The following is a 7,199-nucleotide window of genomic DNA, read 5'->3' on the forward strand; positions in this document are numbered from 1 at the left end:
AGAACTGAGCCTTTATTTTCTTGTCAGTAAATAGAAAAATACAGTAACTGCTATCCCTTAATGGAAGAAGCACAAATTAGACTCTACACATCAGGGTAGTTCCAGATCAAGGGACCAAACATCCATCAAAACTTGCAGAAACAAAAAGAAGATTTATTGATTTGTGTGACTAAAAGCTGAAACTTGAGGAATGGCTAGATCAAACACCTCTATCTTTCTCCATTCTCAGTTCTGCTTTTTCACTGTTCACTTCATTCTCAACTAAAGCTAAAGATGTAGCTTATTGATTGAACAGTCCATGGAGTTCCAGCAAAAACCCTGGAACTAGCTGTGATTGGCCCAGTCTGTGTCATATGTCTGTCATAAGCCAATCACTGAAGCCTGGGTGATAGGTTATGTGGATTAACCAGACCTGGAGCTGAGACATGAGGGTGAGTCCTGCATGAAGCAAATGACCTGAACAGGAAGATGAGAAAATTTGACCAAAAGCAAGGGCAGGCTAAAACTACAGATGTACCTATGCTGGATTCTAACCCTTCCATTGCTGTGTCACACTAGAGAAGTCCCTTCTCTAAAGCCGTGAGTTCTCCCATCTCTAAGATTTAAACTCAACCATTGATTCTGGTAAGTTTTATAGCAGCAGAATTTTTTTTTGCTCTTTAATAAATAATGTATGTATGTAAAGCTTAAAAAAATAAATAATGTATGAAACCCAATATAGAATAGATAAAAACTATGTTTTATTAGAAACTTTGTTTAATTTGTTTAATTCAGTATTAAGACAGATCAGGATTTGCTATAAGAACAAGTAAACCCAACATCTCAGCACAAAGATTGGTTTCTTCCTCATGCCACACGGTTCAGGGCAACTCAAGGAACTCTTCTTGGCAGATCTCCTCCATCTCTCCAACCAGTGATCCAGATATCCACCCTCTTACCACTTGTGGTTCTATCAGAATAAAGCTCTAGCTTCCATGGAAGGGGAAGAAAGAGTATACACCACTTCTGCCCACATCCCAGTGGCCCTTAGGATCCAGTGACATGCCTCACTTCAAATGCAAAAGACTCTAGGAAATGTAATCTTTCTTGGCTGGAAAAGGGAAATGATACTCGTTTTGATCTCTCTACCATAAAATCTGTGATATTGACTTCTTTACAGTTTGTTAGTCAGTTTTGTGTCACTGTAACAAAATTAACTGAGATAATAAACTTATAAGGAAGAAAGGTTTATTTTGGCTCAAAGTTTCATAGGTGTCAGTCCATGGTCATTTGGTGCTGTGGCTTTGAGCCTGTGGTGGCATAATATATCATGGCAAGAACATATGGCAGAAGAGGGTTGTTCACCTCATGATGGCCAGGAAGCAAACACAGAGGAAGAAGAGGAGCCGTGGTCCTAATGACCTAACTTCCTTCCATTAGGATCTACCTCCTAAAGGTTCCCCTGCCTTCCAGTAGAGCCATGAGCTAAGGAGACATTCCAGTTCTGAATGACAGAATAAATCTATCACTGCGAACAAGGAAAGATAGATCAAAAGATAATCAAAAGATAGATCAAAAAGAATAAGAAATTAGACATTATGGATGATACACAGTTGTATTTCAATCCCGGAACTGATCTTTTTAAGCTGCAAAATTTTTAAACATTTGTAAGATGCAAATATGAAGAAAAACTCCAGGTTGCCAAGGAATAGAAGTTGGAAATGTTGGCAGTATTTGAAAACTTGTTTTGTTGTTGTAGTTGTTCTTCAATTTCAGGATTCTCTAGAGTTACACAGACATAACAGGAGAGACTTTAGTGTCAAACTTGCTGACAACCAAGCAAATGGCAGAAGAAACTGTGTTGGCCAGCTCCAAAATGTTAAACGTTAGTATACAACATATTCAAGAGTTCTCATTATATTTTGTGTTAGCTTCCCATCATTGTAACAAAATATTTGAGATAATTAACTTACAAAGAGAAATGGTTTATTTTGGTTACATTTTTTGAGTTTTCAGTTTCTAACCAATTGGACCCATTATTTTGGGCCTGTGGCAAGGTGACAGACACATCATGGTGGGAGCATGTGGCAGAGCAAAACCGTTCGATCAAAAGCCAGGAAGCAAAGAGAATGAGGAAGAGACAATCCCAAAATCCCCTTCAAGAACACTCCCCCAGTGATCTGAGGACCTCTCCCTGAAGGTTCCAACCCCTCCCAAAAGCACCACCTAATGACCAAGCCTTTAACACATAGGCCTTTGGAAGACCTTCATGGTCCAAACTTTAGGAATTTAATACAATGTCTGCATACCTAAACATATATTATCAAATGTTGATAAATTGTATTTCATCAAAATTAAGAATCTCTGCTCTTCAAAAGACACTGCTAAGAGAATGAAAATAAAAACCACAGACTTCTGGGGCTGGGATTGTGGCGCAGTGGTAGAGTGTTCACCTACCATGCATGAGGCACTGGGTTCGATCCTCAGCACCAAATAGATGTAAAATAAAGATACTGTGTCCACCTAAAACTAAGTTTTATATATATATATATCAGACTTCAATATGGAGGTTCCTCAAAAGACTAGGAATGGAACCACAATGTGACCCAGGTATACTACTTCTCAGTGTTTATCCTAAAGAACTAAAGTCATCATACTATGGTGATACATGCACACCCATATTTATAGCAGCACAATTCACAATATGCAAACTATGAAATCAGCCTAGGCATCCACCACTGGATGAATGGATAAAGAAAATGTGATATATACACAATGGAGTTTTATTCAGCCATGAAGAAAAATAAAATCATCTCATCTGCAGGAAAATGCCTGGAACTTGAGACCCTCATGTTAAGTGAAATAAGCAGAACTCAAAAGGGAAGGATCATGTTTTCTCTCCTATGTGGAAGCTTGAGAGGAAAAGGAAAAGTAAGGTAGGGGGTATCTCATGAAAATCAAAGGGAGAGCAGTAAAGTAGAAGAAAAGGACCAGGAGGATGGAAAGGGGAAAGGCTGGGGAGGGATGATGGCCATATTACATTATTATTTTGTGAACTGTAACAATGTGAATATGTAACAATGAATCCCAACATTATATACAACTATAATGCACTGATAAAAAAAAAATGGAAAACAAATCACAGACTTGGGAAGCATTTGCAAATGACATGCAGAATTTGATTGTTAAAAATATTCATACCCAGAATATTCATGTACATTCGTATATAAATAACCTTCATGTCACAAAAGACTGCAGATTATAAATTTCCATTTATATGAAATGTCTGTAACAGTCTAATCCACATACAGACAAAAGGCAAATATAGTTGCATAGGGCTAGGGCCAGAAGGGGAGTCATGGGGCACTGGGAGGTCATAGCTGAAGGGGATGAGGTTTCTTCTCAAGTGGATGAAATGTTTTAAAATGAGTTGTGGCAGTGATTGCATGACTCCATGAATATACTAAAAACCATTCAACTGTACATTTTAAATGAGTAAATTTATGGTATGCTAATTATATCTCAATAAAACTGTTACCGAAAAAGAACCCTCAAAATTCAACTAGAAAAACAAAGACAGAATTTCAAGTAGACCCATCACCAGAGAAGACACACAGATGGTTAATAAGCACATGAAAAGATGTTCAACATAATTAGTTTTTAGGAAAGACAAATTAAAAACTACAATAAAAGCATACTACATACCTATTAGAATGGCCTTTAAAAAAACAGTGACGGGCCAGGCACGGTGGCACCCAGCTATAATCCATTTGGGAGGCTCAGGCAGGGGGATCACAAGTGGGAGGCCAGCCTGGGCACTTTAAGAGAGACCTGGTCTCAAAATAAAAAATAAAAAGGGCTGGGGGTGTAGTTCAGAGGTAGAGCACCCCTGGGTTCAATCTCCAGTACTGCTAAATAAATAAATATTTTTAAAATACTGTCGAAGCCAAGTGTTGACAAAGATGCCCAGTAATTGGAACTCTTACACATGCAGGTGGGTGTGCAACATGGTACAAACAGCCACTCTGGAAAATAATTTGGCAGTTTCTTACAAAGTTAAACATAGACTTATACGACCCAGCAATTCCACTTTTATTCACCCAAGTGAAATGAAAACCCAGATTCAAACACAACCTGCCTACAAATGTTCATAAATAGTGACTATATCTGTAGTCACCAAATGCTAAAAAACAATCCTAATGTCCTTCAACCAGGGAGTGGATAAACCAAGCGCTGGGCGTCTTCAGTGGGTTAGTGCTCAGTAATGGAAGACTAACTACCTGAATGAACTCCAATGCATTAGGTTAAGTGAAAGCATCCAGACACAAAAGGCTGCATACCATGGTTCTGTTTACATAACATTCCTGCAAAGGCAAAACCACAGGGACAGAAAACAGATCAGTAGTGTCCAGAGGCTGAGGGAGAAAGGACTAGGGACTCTAAAGGGGCATGAAGAAATTTCAGAGGTGACAGAACTTTCTAGTCTTGATTATCATAATAGTTGCACAGCTGTGTGTTTTTTGACAAAACTCATCAAAATATAAACTTAAATAGAATGAATTTTACAGCATGTATCCAACCAGCAGTGAGCCTATACTCCCACAGTCAGAATCAACTATTTTCCTTAAGGCAGGTCACTTACTGTCCAGCTACCCTGGTTACTGCTGAGCCAGCAGGACTTATTCACCTGGCTGGACTTTGTAGATAGTTATGTGTTAACTCTGTTTGTCCCACAGTGTGGGTATAAAATAGCAAAGTATATCTAACTGCTAAAAATTGGTGATTTCCTAACTAGGATGCTCTCTGCAGTTAGTACTTCCCAGAATATCCTATCTAATTCTTGCTTTATAATCACATGGTAAACTCCTACCTGTCTATGCACATGCTCCTCTTCACTGAAGCCTCTCTCTTTGACAAGCACCTCTCTCTCTGACAAGCACCTCTCTCTCTCTCAGACAAAGCCAGTTACTTACTCTTCTGTACTCCTGTAGTCCTGGGTTAGTCCCATCTTGTGGTATTCATTTGACTCTATTGAAATTAGTAATGCCCTTATGATATGAGCACCAGAAATATTATGGGATTATTGACTGTTGATCATATTAATTAGTGTGTGTGTGTTGAGTGAATAAGTAGATGACTATAAGCAATTAGCCCATGATGCAATGTAAACCGCAATACTGGATAAACTGCAGAACTAAACAGACTTAAATTAGTATTGTTAGAGTCTACACCTGGGGAGTGCACCCCAGACCTCATCCAGTTATTAGCTGCAAGCACAACTGAACTAGGACTTAAAAACCCAGACTTCTGGAGGTCAGCAGGACTAACAGACCTGGACAGAAAGACTGAGACCTCCGTTGCTGTTGTTCCCCTGCACCAGACTCCTCTGGCCCAGATGGAGTTCCAGTGACCCGGAACTCCATCACACCTGAGTCACGTCACAGGTAAGTGTCTAGGACCCTTGGGTGTAGCCTCAGTTAGGACTTAAAATTAGGATGTCTCTGAAGTGTGATGAGAATGAATAAAGTGAATTTGGTTGAATGTAACTGCGCCTCAGACGGAGTCTATAGTAACCACTCGTGACACCGTATCATCCTCCCTCCCCACCAGAGAGCCCACAGTGGGTACTGGTGAGGGTATGTTAAATGAGTTGGCCTCATTTCTTAGGCAATAAAGAAAAAAAGTCTGAAGCAGAACCATGAGGAATGAGCAAGTAAACCCAGAGGAGGGTCAGAAATTAATTTGGAGCCAGATTGAGTAAGATTTGAATGTCAGTTTAAGGATTTTCAATTTCTTTCCGTGGGGCACAAGGAGCTCTTCACCTTCCCCACATATCATTTTCTCCCCTTTGACTTTAGCAGGTTCTTTCTCCTAAAAGCCATGCAACTCCCTCCCTTCACTCAGGTCTCTGGTTAAATGGCCAACAGAGAAGGTTCTCTGACCATCTGATAAAAAAATAATAGCCCAGCCTCCCCAGTACAAGACAGCTGGCCCCCTTATTCCGCTTTGTTTTTCTTCATGGCATTAATCAAAATTTGACATACTCTGTTTATTGTCTTTTTCCCTTCACAGAATATAAGATTAAGAACAGAAGGAACATTGTTTAATTCATTGCTGTGCCCTCAGCATCTGGGGCAGTGGCTGAATCAGAGCCCGGGCTCCATAATGTATTTGTGGAACAAACGAAGCCCACTTTTGCACATATGGAAATGAGGTTTCACAGCCTGTCAGTAGTAAAGCCAGGATATGGATGCAGATCTTCTGTGAGTTTTACTTTAAAGGATGCTCTTTTAACCAGTATCCAGTGGATTGAGCCTCAGGGCACAGACTTTGGAATCAAAAAGGCCTCAGCTTAAATGAGTGGCTCTTAACTGAGATCTGTCAAAGGGACAGAAATGCAAACAAATCATTTTACAGATGACTTCAAGGAGTTTAAGGACATTCTTCAGGAACTTTCTTGAGCTTTGTGGATATGGTCTTTGGACCACTCATTTCATCCCTCTGGGCCTCAGTTAGAGCTCTCAAGAGGAGACCATGAGACTGGTCTCAAGTTCACTGGAAGATCACATGGGATCCAAATGAATGTTTGCTATTCAGTATCCTCAGTGCCCATTTTCCCTACCCTATCTGAGCCGCTGTGTGACAAGCTGGGAAACAGGCTCCAGAGACCTTTGCTCCAGACTTGCCCCTCCTTTGCCCCAGCCTGTGGGACTCTCAGACTCTTATTTTCTATGAGCATTAGAGGCCCCACCAGGAAAATGGGATTATTGCTCATTTAACAGAATGAATAAAATGAGATAGTGAAAGCCCTCAGGAAACACTAAAGCCCTCCAAATGTTCCCCAAGACATTCACTCCTCGTGCCACAAATTGTTTTACTGTTTCAATTTCAGCTACAAAAAGCACTCTGCAGGTCCAGGCCTAAGGAGTTCAAGGATAATGCGGGTCAAATCCCATTATGCCAAATCCTATTATAGTGCCCCGTTCGGTGCGGAAGGCTTCTCTTACCACTGGACTGCAGCTCCCTGAGGAGGCCCTGCTGACCTGCCTCTGTCTCCTGCTGTCCAGCCCACAACTTGGCACTTGTAGGAGCTCCAAGCCCAAAACTCCTTTCATCTGCAGTCAAGAACTGCATTGTTTGGCCCACATGGTTTCTGTTTTAATTAGATACCACCATTTAAAAATTAATAGAATTCATAAACAAGTTTTTGGCTTCTCTTG

At 40.4% G+C, this 7,199-nt stretch overlaps 1 long non-coding RNA gene across 1 annotated transcript; it reads left to right on the plus strand.

Moving 5' to 3' along the window:
* Positions 1–441: 441 nt before the first annotated feature.
* LOC131425073 (uncharacterized) lies at positions 442–6,806 on the plus strand. Its single transcript, XR_009228930.1, has 3 exons — positions 442–624; positions 2,804–5,423; positions 6,052–6,806. It is a non-coding gene; the product is annotated as an uncharacterized LOC131425073 (long non-coding RNA).
* Positions 6,807–7,199: the final 393 nt, after the last annotated feature.

The sequence above is a fragment of the Marmota monax genome, unplaced genomic scaffold (assembly GCF_021218885.2).
Source record: "Marmota monax isolate L192 unplaced genomic scaffold, Marmota_monax_Labrador192_F-V1.1 WCK01_AAM20220418_F8-fsc00196, whole genome shotgun sequence".
In the NCBI taxonomy this organism is placed as follows: Eukaryota; Metazoa; Chordata; class Mammalia; order Rodentia; family Sciuridae; genus Marmota; species Marmota monax.